Source organism: Podarcis melisellensis, assembly GCF_964234715.1.
Source record: "Podarcis melisellensis genome assembly, chromosome: 16".
Classification (NCBI taxonomy): domain Eukaryota; kingdom Metazoa; phylum Chordata; class Lepidosauria; order Squamata; family Lacertidae; genus Podarcis; species Podarcis melisellensis.
The window spans coordinates 36,438,824-36,451,196 of record NC_138533.1 but is presented as its reverse complement, the minus strand read 5'-3'; positions in this window follow the sequence as shown (position 1 = coordinate 36,451,196).

Here is a 12,373-nt window from a genome sequence, read left to right as displayed (position 1 = left end):
AGCACCTGCTATATAAATACAATAAATTTAAAAATAAAATGAATGGAGAGCTTCCATATTCAGGGGGTGTGTACCTCTGAATACTCCTTGCTGTCTCTGGGGGACAACAGGAGAGGGGCTGCAGCCTGAATGGGTGAGCTGAGGCTTGTGCAGGAACTCAGGAGAAGGTGCCACTGCCTTCAGATGCTCCAAAGCCCCCCTTTGAAATTTGGAAGGTCTGATGCAGTTGACACCATAGAATGGTAGAGGTGAAAGGGACCCCAGGGGTCATCTAGTCCACCAGGGTGGGGTGGGGTGGGGTGTTCCCTTGGCTTTCTTTCAGAGGGAGGGAAGAATTCTGCTTCCTCTCACATTCAGGATTTTTGCCCTTGAATTGTTGTATATTTAACAGAGACTTTTCCAGATTGTCTCTTAAAGAAAGGAATCAATGGTAGGTCTTGTGCAGAAGTTAGCTTGCTCCTCTTTAGCTAAAGAACTTAAAAGGAATATTCCTAGGAAGCTGCCTTGGACAGAGTCGGTCATGTGACCCATCTACCTCAGCATCACCTGCACAGAGCGGTAGCAGCTCTCCAGGGTTTTAGACAGGGATGACAACATTCCCAGCCCCCCGGAGATGCTGCCCAGGACAGAAGACCTACATGCAAAGCAGATGGTCCAATCCTGCTCTATGGAGACCGCTAGCCTGTGTGCTCGGCACGGGGGTAACCCGTGAGACGTGGCTAGGTTCCACTAGGAGTCAGTCCGACAGAGCCAAGGCAGGAAACCAGGCAAGGACAGGTGCAGGATCTGGCATACAGCAATGTTGCTCCCACAACCTGGGGCAGGGTCTGACAGCCTTTTATCTTTGTCAGGGTAGCGGCCGGTCCTGATCCCCCGGCGACTCACCTTCCTGTTTCCTATCCCTTTTGGTTCAACTTCTGTCATTCTTCTTAAGAAATTTAGACTCCACCCCATGATCACTGAGCTGCCCTTTCCTGTATTTTTAAAAGGGTGAAAGAGCTTCTTCGTGGTAAAAAGGAAAGGGTTCCCAAAGGACTCAGCAACTCTACACTTGAGACATATATACATTTTTGCCCAGCCGGCATTTTTCACCCCAGGTGTGATTAATTCATGGCAACCCCCGCCCCTAGATTGGAATTCAGGTGATCACACAAAATACCACTGTTGGCTTTCAGTGAAAAAGAATACTATTGATTCTGGTGTTGTACAGAAAAGCTTTTGTAAATATATATATATATATATATAAGAGAAAGGGGGGAGCAGTAGCTTAACTCAAGGTATCTGTGGATATATATTTCCTTTGTTTCAGAAAACTTTAGAGGGATTTTCTACAACACACCCTTAGGAAAATCAATACCCCATTACTTTGAAATGTTGACATTTAGTCAATTATGATTTATTGATCAGGATTCTCTCCCCTCCCTGATTTTTAAGGCATTGGAAGCGGAGGTCTTCGAACAGATGACCTCATATGGTATATTTTAAACCTCAGCATTAAAATGTCTATGAAAGGTATAGATAGCTTTTACTTAAAGTATCCTTTATTACCCAGAATATGGCCCTGAATCCCCTCCCCCCCCCGACTTCTAATATTGCGGCATATTTGGTTATTCCTCTTGGTTATTTCAGCATCTCCCATTACACTGGAATTCACGGACAGCCAATGGAGCTGAATGTTGGAAGATTAATGATACATAAAAGAAAGTGCTTCTTCATGCAGCACGCATTAAACTATGGAACGCGCTCCCAATTTGGATGGCTTTAAAAGAGGACTGGGCAAACTCATGGAGGGTGAGGTTATGAATGGCTGCTATGATGGCTGTGCTCTGTCTCCACAGCTGCAGGCAGTAAGGCCAATTGCTGGAAGCCACAGGAAAGAAGAGTTTCCCACCATTATTTGGTAATGTGAAAACCAGATGCTGGACTCGATGGGACATTGGCTTGATCCAGCAGCCTATTCTTGTGTTCTTTTTTCCCCATAATAATTTTTATTTGTTTTACATATAATCACATCACATCACATTATATCCTGTCAATTGAGCCTAGTGACTCCCCTCCCTCCCGCCTACCAGTTTTCAAAATTACTTTTTTCATCTTAGCATTTCATTCCCTTTCCTATTCTTGTTATATCATAACTAAATATATTGAGTTTCTCATCCTGGATAGGTAGCAATTTAATCTTACGAGTCTTCAGATAACCCTGCCTAGTGATGTCAATTGTTTACAGTTGTCTTTCAAATGTAATATAAATTTATTCCAGTCTTTTTGGAACACTTGGTCTCGCTGGTTGCAGATTCTTCCTGCCAGTTTCGCCAGTTCTGCAAAGTCCATCAATTTCATCTGCCACTCTTCTTTTGTTTCCATCTTTGGGCTAACAAAATTCTTGCTGCAGTAGTTGCATATAAGAATTGTTCTTTTAATCTTGTCTCAGTAACTCTTTACCTACTATGCCCAGTAAGAAAGCTTCTGGGTTTTTTTTACTACAAATGTTTTTCAACATTTTCTTTAACTCATTATATATGAGTTTTTACCTCTTTACATGTCCACCACATATGGGAAAAAGTACCCTCCTTTTCCTTACATTTCCAACATACATTTTTTCTTCTATACATTTTAGCCAATTTAACTGGTGTTAAATACCACTTATACATCATTTTCATAACATTTTCTTTAAGTTCACAGCACCTATTCTTATGTTCTTATCGCATTGGGCACACACAGGGGAAGAGGGGATGGGAGACAGATGTGGGCATCAGAAGGAAAAAGGGGGTTGCCCCACCCACTTTGGGCTGTTCCCTCTTCACTACTGACCTTCAACAGTTTGCCCCTGAATTAATGCAGGCTTCAGCAGTGAAAAACAGTTGGTCAACCCCTAATATGAGTGTTTCCTTTAGCTGAAAGTGGAGATATCAGGAACTGAACTAGGGACCTTCAGAATACAAAACAGGTCCTCTTCTTCTGGGTTGCTATTCACATAAAATAGGAGCTCCTGCCCACTTAGCAGTTCGAAAGCACATCAAGTGCAAGTAGATAAAGAGGTACCACTCTGGTGGGAAGGTAAACGGCATTTCCGTGCACTGCTCTGGTTTGCCAGCTGCAGCTGAGTCATGCTGGCCACATGACCCAGAAGCGGTCTGCGGACAAACGCCAGCTCCCTCAGCCTATAGAGCAAGATGAGCGTCGCAACCCCAGAGTCGTCCACGACTTGACCTAATGGTCAGGGGTACCTTTACCTTTACCTTTTACATTCGTAAAGTGAAAATGCTTTATATGTGTTATGTGACACCAGATGACACTGTGGATTCCCGTTTTTCACCAACGGGATTTCCCCATATGAAGTTTACAATGTGTATAACTGAATCACTTCTTTTATGTGTCCAGATCCAGCCTATCTCTCACTTTTCCATCAGTGTTTCAAGGCAGCTTGCAGCCCAAAATAAAAACCATGTCCAACTGACTCCATACATATTTTAATGGAAACTTAACAAATCAACGCTTTCCAAAACAATATTTGAACTGAAACAGAAATAGGCTTAACAATTCACAGATCTCCCAAGTTTGGAAAAGTAGCTCTCCGATAAGAAAATCCATGAAAACAGTGTGCATTGGGGAAATGAATGCAAAAGAATTCAGTATCTTGGGGGAACTTGCTTGCAGAAATGTGTACATTAAGCAAAATAATGAGGACAAAATCACTACACATTCCTGTGGATTTTTTTTTTTAAGTTATAAATCCAGTTTTCCAAAGATCAGCATCAACATTATACTAATATATTAACAGACATTTGTAACAAAAAACAATACAAACCCCCACCCCAAAAAGGGAGAGTCCGTGTATTTAACAAAGAGCATTGTGCCACAATTGTTCATGCTTAGATGGGAGGGTGCCAACTTGATGGACTGACAGACAGGGAAGTAATAAAAGTATACAATATTTCACTTTTTAAAAATTGAAAACTGCTGCAGAAATGGGTCAAACTGAATTTAAGAGTGGAAAACCGAGAAATGAAGAGAAACCAAAACTGACCCATTTGTCAACTCCTACCATATCTGCCTAATTTCTAAGGCTGGATCCTTAGAGACATGCCTCAAATGGTGACCTAAGTCAAGGGGCACATCACTGTTACACTCCAACTCCCGTCAGTCCCAGACAGCATGGCCAGTGATCAAAGATGATGGGAACTTTAGCCCAGCCATTGCTGAAGGATGCAAAATTGGTTATTCCTCACCTCAGTAAAAGGACACATTCTAGGATTACCTTTGTATCTTAATCGATCGATTGATTTTACTTATATTTTTTTTTTTAAATAATTTTTATTAAGGTTTTCCAAATTAAAACAAATAAAATCCAATTCATAAACTTTTTCCAATATCCAGGACTTCCCCTCCCCACCCCCTCTTGTGTTCCAAATCTTCCAAAAAAGCAATAATATTCAACAAATTCTTATTCCCAAAATACACTCATCATCAATAACTCAATTTATCCAAATTTCCATCCCCTAAGGTCGACCTATTCCCTTCCACGAGTTCCCCCCTTTCAAATATAATACAGATGAAAATAGAATAAAAACAAACAATAATTTTACAACCTTTGGATTCCAAATTTCCCTCCCCTCTTTCCCTGTTGCGTTCCCCCTATCCCTCCACTTCTAGTGTCTTCCTGATGAACCCACCTTTCACTAAACCCACATCCCTCTGGTTCTTTACCGGCCTTTTTTTTTAAAAAAATGGCATATATTAAACTTCTGGCATTTTTAAAATTACAGATGTCCAATCATAGAAGGAGTCTATCAAAGGGGGCCCATTTCTTCTATCCAGATTTTTATATCCAGGAGTATAAACTCCAATTTTATATCCATAAGCTTGTCAAATCTGGATATCCCAAATGTTCCCACTCCAATTCTGTCCAGTTCTTGTTGTTTCCTTGTTCTTGTCAATCACTCTCCTCCTTTTTACTTCCCTGTTCCCTCACAGAAATGTTCTTTTTCCAAAGGCTTCTAGTGTCTCTACAGAGGCTTGTTATTCAGGAGCAAAACATTACATCATGTTCCTTTCATTTTTCAACAGATTAATCCATTGTTTCCAGTAAAGTGTAGGCCTCTGTAGACAAAATAATGTTCCATTTCTGCAGTTTCCCAGGAGATTAAAAGTTCTATCCAACTGTTCAAGTTTCCCGTCGAAAACACATGCAATGTCCCTCAGCTCCTCTAGGTGGATTACAATAACAAAGTTCCCTTCCAGATCACATCCGCCAGTCCAAATAACTTATAAATCCTTATTTGAAACAATTTATCTCCAATTTATAACAAATGTAGCCGGCAAAGTCCTCATAACAAAGTCTCAATTTCATTCTTCCGTTTTGACAGCTCTTTGACAGCTGTCAAAACCTCCGTTGTTCTTCTCCAGGCATTTTCACGAATCGCTCCAGGGATTCCGGGGGGGGGGGGTTACTTTTTAATACAAATTCCACTTTTCTCCTCCAGCTCAATCTTATAAATTTCCCTCGCGAAGTTGCTAGTTCGGCAAGATAAGGTTCTTCTCGATCTTAGTTATCCAGTCCTTTGTTTTGGCTCTTCTACAATTTGGGGGGGGGCTGACTTCCTTTTTTCCACCTCCCCCGTTCGCTCCAAATTCTAAAAATTTATCCCTCTTTTTAGTCCATATTCCAATTACTCACGGGTTCTTCTTTTGGGTCCAAATTTTCAATAGAAGAAGTCAGCGCTCTCCGCCGGATGGCATGCGGCTGCGCTCGGCAGGGATAGCAGAGGACTCAAAGCACCACGCTCCTCCCCGGCACCCGATCCGTAGCCTTTAAAAAGGCTCCTTCACGAATCGAGAGGGCGCTGACGGTGCCAGCCGAGTCTCCATGTCCACGGCCTCCGTGGCCGTGGTTTTTAAGGGTCCCCGCATCGCCGGTGCGGTAGGACCCAGCCCCTGCCGAGCAGGCTCCCTCCGGAGCTCGGAGGGAGCCTGCCATTCGGCGATGGCGCCGACCCGGAAGTCTCCCCGATTGATTTTACTTATATGCCACTCATCCACAAGGGGCTGTGCCCAAAATGGCTAAGCACAAAACCTCGAAACAGAGAATATTGGAAATACAAATATACTAAATACAGCTGTAAATTCAAAATAACAAAAATCTATTTTGTAAACAGAATAAATTCAGTATTACAAAGAAAGAAACTATCCAGGCTTAGGTAAAGGTAAAGGGACCCCTGACTGTTTGGTCCAGTCACGAACAACTCTGGGGTTGCGGTGCTCATCTCACTTTATTGGCTGAGGGAGCCAGCGTACAGTCATGTGGCCAGCATGACTAAGCCATTTCTGGCGAACCAGAGCAGCGCACAGAAATGCTGTTTACCTTCCCGCTGGAGTGGTACCTATTTATCTACTTGCACTTTGATGTGATTTCGAACTGCTAGGTTGGCAGGAGCAGGGACCAAGCAACGGGAGCTCATCCCGTCGCAGGGATTCGAACCACTGACCTTCTGATTGGCAAGCCCTAGGCTCTGTGGTTTAGACCACAGCGCCACCCACGTCCCCCAGGCTTAAGTACATAAATACAAAACAGAAATGAAAGTTAAGCAACAGTGAAGTTTCTGGTACTGGTCTTTCTGAACTCCAAGGAGCCCGGTATAAGTACAGTTCAGAGGGTCAGGGTAGATGGCGACATACAGCTGGAATAATTGTTAGATGGCATATAGCTGGCTCCCACATCTCTCTCTCAAAGGAGGCTGCCAGAACTAAAAGGCAAATGTCATGGAGAGCAATGATGGTCAGTCTCTTCCCCAGCCTCCTGGAAGTGCCAACTGCTAGCTCAGGTCTTGTGGCAATTTCTTGCTTCATCCTGTCCACCTCTATTACTGTACTTCCTTCCTCCAACTCAGCTGAAGAGAAGAGCTACTGTTCTGCCTTTTAACTGTTGAAACAAATCAGAAGTGCAACTTAAATGACAAACAACTCCAGCCATCCAAAAAAGCTCGAGAGACTTTCCACGCAGAAGGAAGAGAGGTCACCTGCATGCATTATTACACAGCATGATGGGCTAATGGCAGGGAGAGCAGAGCAGAGCAATTTTCACACAGTGTTTAAGTGCTAATCATTTTATGGCACCATGAATTATAATCTTTTTTTGGCAAACTCCGGATCTGTAACTGGGGCGGGGGGAGTACTCAGATGGGTCAGGGAAGAGATCAATCCACTCAGCCTCTTTGATGTGTGTTCCAGATGTTTTCCAAGACACTGGCTATGATTCGAAGCTCCTGACACAGAGCAGAGAGTTGCCTTGAGGTATCTGCCAAAAACGGTGGATGGCGTGGATGGGTTAGGCCAGGCATCCCCAACTTGCGGCCCTCCAGATGTTTTGGTCTACAGCTCCCATGATCCCTAGATAACTGGACCAATGGTCAGGGGTTATGGGAATTGTAGTCCAAAACATCTGGAGGGCCGAAGGTTGGGGATGCCTGGGTTAGGCAGTCATCTCTGTACCATAGTGTAGTGAGTGGGAAGTGTGATTGGTGAACGTTAGGGGAACACCAGCCCAGATCAGAGTCAGGCTGCTCCCCATGAACACAAATTGTGGGATACAGAGTGCTTGCTATAGTATAGCTATCAGCATGCATATGTCAGGTATACCAAGCCACTCTCTAATTTTTATTTTTTTATCATATTGGAGATGAAGGGAAGCAGGCAGAGAGAGACTTAAGCAGAATAAAAAGACTGGAATGGATCTGGAGTGGATCTGCAGCTTCTGCCTTCACCTGTCTCTGGAAATGGAAATGGGGTTATTGGTTCTAGTGACAGCAGTAAAAGAGAAGGGGCTCTTTCCTCTGTAGGCGGACACTTCAAATCCATGCCAGCCTTTTTCTTCTGCCTCTCTCTCTCTCTCTCTCTCTCTCTCTCTCTCTCTCTCTCTCTCTCTCTCTCTCTCTCTCCTGTGTCTCCATTTGAGCTCTGTTCAACACCTTTAGTGGAAAGAAATATGTAGGGCTGAGGGACTTCTTTTATTGCATGCATGGACACCTTATGGACCATCTCTCCCCACATGAACTAACTGGGACCCTGCAATCATCATCTGAGGCCCTTCTCCATGAGAGGTTTGGAAAGCATTCCACAAACACAGATCTGTCGCAGAAAAGGCCCATTCTTGTGTTGCTTGCCACCAGATCTCTCACGGAGGAGGAATATGAAGAAAGGTGGCAACATAACAATTACAAATGATCCCCACCCAAACAGATTTGTGGCCACATCTGGGAGTGATCACCCTTGCCCAGGGTGTGTCAGCCTAATTGAGGGTTCTGAACTGGGATCAGGGGACTGTGGACAGCCTAAAAATTTGGTACCTAAACTTTAATTTTGCCAGGGATGATTGCTAAACGTTTTACACAACCACAGCAGTGTACTTTGTCTCCATACCCCCAGAAAATCTGGGATGATAGCAATGCTTCTTTACTCAAACACAATTGTCCTTAATCACTAAGTCTACATTTAGGCACAGTGATTTAATCTAAGGAGACACAAAACATGTATATGTTTAGGCATCAGATTAGTAGCTGACAAGCTCTATCAAATCATGGTGTCATTCTTATAGCTACCCTGCAGTTTCCATTTTAAATGTCCGGAAAGGTGATTATTGCATTCTGACAAGCACTGAGGGCAGGAGGGTGAGAAGTTAGTGTTCTTGAGCTAAAGCATTTTGCATGCCATCTATCGCCTAACTGTCCCTGGCTTCTCTCCAACCCACACTTCTTGTATGTTAAAAAAAAAAAAACCCCTCAACAATCATAGATCTAATTTTCAGCTGCTGTATCTAACAAGGAGCTGTCATGTCAGCGGAAGCTGTGATTTGAAGCTCAGACAATAACTGGTAGCATGCCCTAAGGAAGGCAATTCTTTCTCAATGCAGAAGTTTCTTCAGGATTTCCTTGGCTTTGAGAAAGAACAAGTTATGTTACTTATTGCATCTGGGATACAGGCAGGATTAGTATCATACTTAGGGGCTTCTGAATTTGGCCCAAAGTGTGAGGCACAATGTGTGGGGGGGTCCTCCTTGGGTGAAAACACCTTGGTGATTTGAAGGGAAGACAACAGAATTCAAATGTGTCTCATTATTTTTTTCTTTTTCACGCATCCATGCATCTGCTAATTATGAAGGAATGGGTTTCCCAAACCCCCAAACTGACTGTGCAGGCAGTTTGAAACTGCATCAAAATCACTATTTTCCCATAGCTAAAATGCTTTAACTTGAGCTCTTGAGCTGAAACCCAGCTGTATAGCGCTGTGCTCGGAGCCCTCTCCTTTATCAGTTTGTGACGGCAAGTATGGCCTTGACTGTACCAGTAGAACAGAGAAGACACGTTTGTGCCTTATCTTACGTCCTGACCACAAAACGCACAGACCCAGTCTGGGAACAGCGCCAGAGTGTGTTCTCGGAGATGATGACCTCTTGCTCCATGATAAGAGTAGGAACAGGAAGGAAAATCCTTTTATGGTCAGAAGTACAGGAAGGAATACCCTTTTATGGTTAAGAATACCAGAGCAGGAACATATGTGATGTCAACCTGCGTACATAGGCTGACGTGGTTGGATTCCTGGGGAAGGAGGGAGAGGGTGCCTGGAGGATATATATACTGCATGAAATTTCTCATTTCTTTGGACTTGCTGTGGACTTGATCAGAATAAACTCTTTCTTTGAATCAACCTCGGTGTCATTTGACTTCCTTCCTCCTGTCCGGGAGCAACGTAGACCCAATCGGTGAACTCCAATAAGGCTACAATTACAGGTAGGTAGCCGTGTTGGTCTGCTGTGTCGGAAAATAAATAAATAAATAAATAAATTCCTTCCAATAGCACCTTAGAGACCACCTAAGTTTGTTATTGGTATGAGCTTTCGTGTGCATGCACACTTCTTCAGGTACACTGAAACAGAAGTCACCAAACCCTTATATATATAGTGAGAGGGTGGGGAGGGGTGGTGGGAATGGGTGATTGGCTGATAGGTGTGGTAAACCTGTTGATGACTGTTAACGACTGCAATTGGTCTTACAGGAAAAAGCAATGGGTGAGATGGCTAAAAATAGCTTTATCATGTATAATGAGGTAAGAATCCAATGTCTCAAACTTAAAACCATGGAGAGACCTGGTCTGAATAGAGACATTGGATTCTTATCTCATTATACATGAAGAATGATTTAAAGGAACTATGGCCATGCTGCAAGGGGCAAGGTAGAGGGAAAATGAAAAACTAGGGATCTTCAGGTCTCAGGCAATAGTGAAGTTCTGGAAAGTGAATTTACGTACTTAGCACATGCAAGGAAATGAAGAAAACATTTGACGCTTTGCCTCTATTTGAAGTGGGTCTCCTCCTGACCTATCTGCATGGATGTGCACCTGATTAATATTTATGCAGAAGTTGCTGCTTCAATTAAAATCCAAATGGAATTAATTGGAGAAGGGGGAGAATCTTTACGGGGGGGGGAGAGATAACAAAGAAGCATCAAAGAGAGCTTCCCCCACCCCCTTCCTTCTAACAAGGGAGTGATCTGAGCTATGACAAAGCAAGTTCAGGGATGTGTTCTGCCCCAGAAGGTACTTCCAACATTAGTTCAAATGGATCTGCAGTCCTTGTCAGGTAGCAGTGATACCCAAGGGAATTTGATGTCATTCGAGATAGAGGCTGCCTCCTGCCATCATGAAAGAAGAAAGACTGTGAGGTCACCCCCCCTCTCCATGTAAGCAGCTCTCTTTATGCTCCCTTGATCTTATCCCTAAGTAAACCTGGCCAGCACTGAGTGGTCAGGCAGCACCAGGGCTTAGCATATGCAGCGCCGGGGTCCAAAGATCCACCCAGTGCCCCTAAATTATATTTTTTCGTGTATAAGACGAGGTCGTCCTATACATGGATAGTGCCATGGGGGGGGGGAGCTGTACACAGCCAGCCATCTGGCTGGGGGGCGTGCAACTCTCTCCCATGCCACTGCGGGAGGAGAGCAATCCCTGCAGAGGCTTGGGAGGGGAGCTGCATGCCCGCCAGCCATCTGGCGCTCCCCAGAATTTGGCGCCCGGGTGACCTGCACCCCTTGCACCCCCGGGTAAAGACGGCCCTGGGCAGCACAGCAAGATCCTGCTTGGCTCCAATGGTAGGGGGAGACCAGACATCAGATGCAGAGCTGCACTCTCTTCTCTCTCTAGGAGAAGTTGGTGCCATCCCAGCCCCAAAAGCCTGGCCCCAGTGCGGCTTGCCTCCCCACAGGGCGCCTGCCTCTCGGTTGCATCCTCTCGCACCCTCAGCATCATGTGCCTGGGACTGCTGCCCCAACAGTCCTAGTCATACTATGCCAGTGAATATTACAACATGATTTCTGGCAATACACCTTTTCAAAAGTATCAAAATGCATTAAAATGTGTTGCGTGGGAGAAAATAAGTTTATAGTACAATCCTATGTTTGTCTATCAGGGACGTGGGTGGCACTGTGGTCTAAACCACAGAGCCTCTTGGACTTGCCGATCAGAAGGTCGGCGGTTCGAATCCCCACGACGGGATGAGCTCCCGTTGCTCGGTCCCTGCTCCTGCCAACCTAACAGTTTGAAAGCACGTCAAAGTGCAAGTAGATAAATAGGTACCGCTCTGGCAGGAAGATAAACGGTGTTTCCGTGCGCTGTTCTGGTTCGCCAGAAGTGGCTTAGTCAAGCTGGCCACATGACCCGGAAGCTGTCTGCGGACAAACGCGGGTTCCCTCGGCCTATAGAGCAAGATGAGCGCCGCAACCCCAGAGTCGTTTGCGACTGGACTTAACTGTCAGGGGTCCTTTACCTTTATCTTTTTATGCATGTCTACCCCGAAGCAAGACCTGCTGAATTCAGTTAACTTTACTCCCATTCAGTTCTATTTTTCTAGAAAAAAGAGGTGCTGGAACTCACCATGAATGCCTCCCTGGTTCTCTTATAATAATGGCAATGATGTTCCCCTGAGTAGTGTCGGAACTGAGCTATGGGAAGTTCTGGCTCTGAGCTATGGGAAGTTCTGGCTGAAAAAAAGCCCCGCTCCTAGGAAAGTGTGCACAGGATTGCAGCCTCGTAGTGCCATCTTACACATGCTTATCTGAGAGCACAGCCCATTGAGCTCAATGGGACTTACTTCAGAGCAGAGATGCATAAGATTGCACTGTCAAAAATGTGCATTTGGAGAGAAAAAACAGTTTACATATGCATATTTATGTATGCATATTTACATAGATAAAAACCAGTTTAAAAAACAAAAACAAAACAGATTAATATGGAAATGAGGTTCACCAGACTGATGGGTGAACACATGCATAGTGTAATGGACCAGAAAGGCTAATGATCTTTTTTATTTTTTATTTTAAGAAAGGCT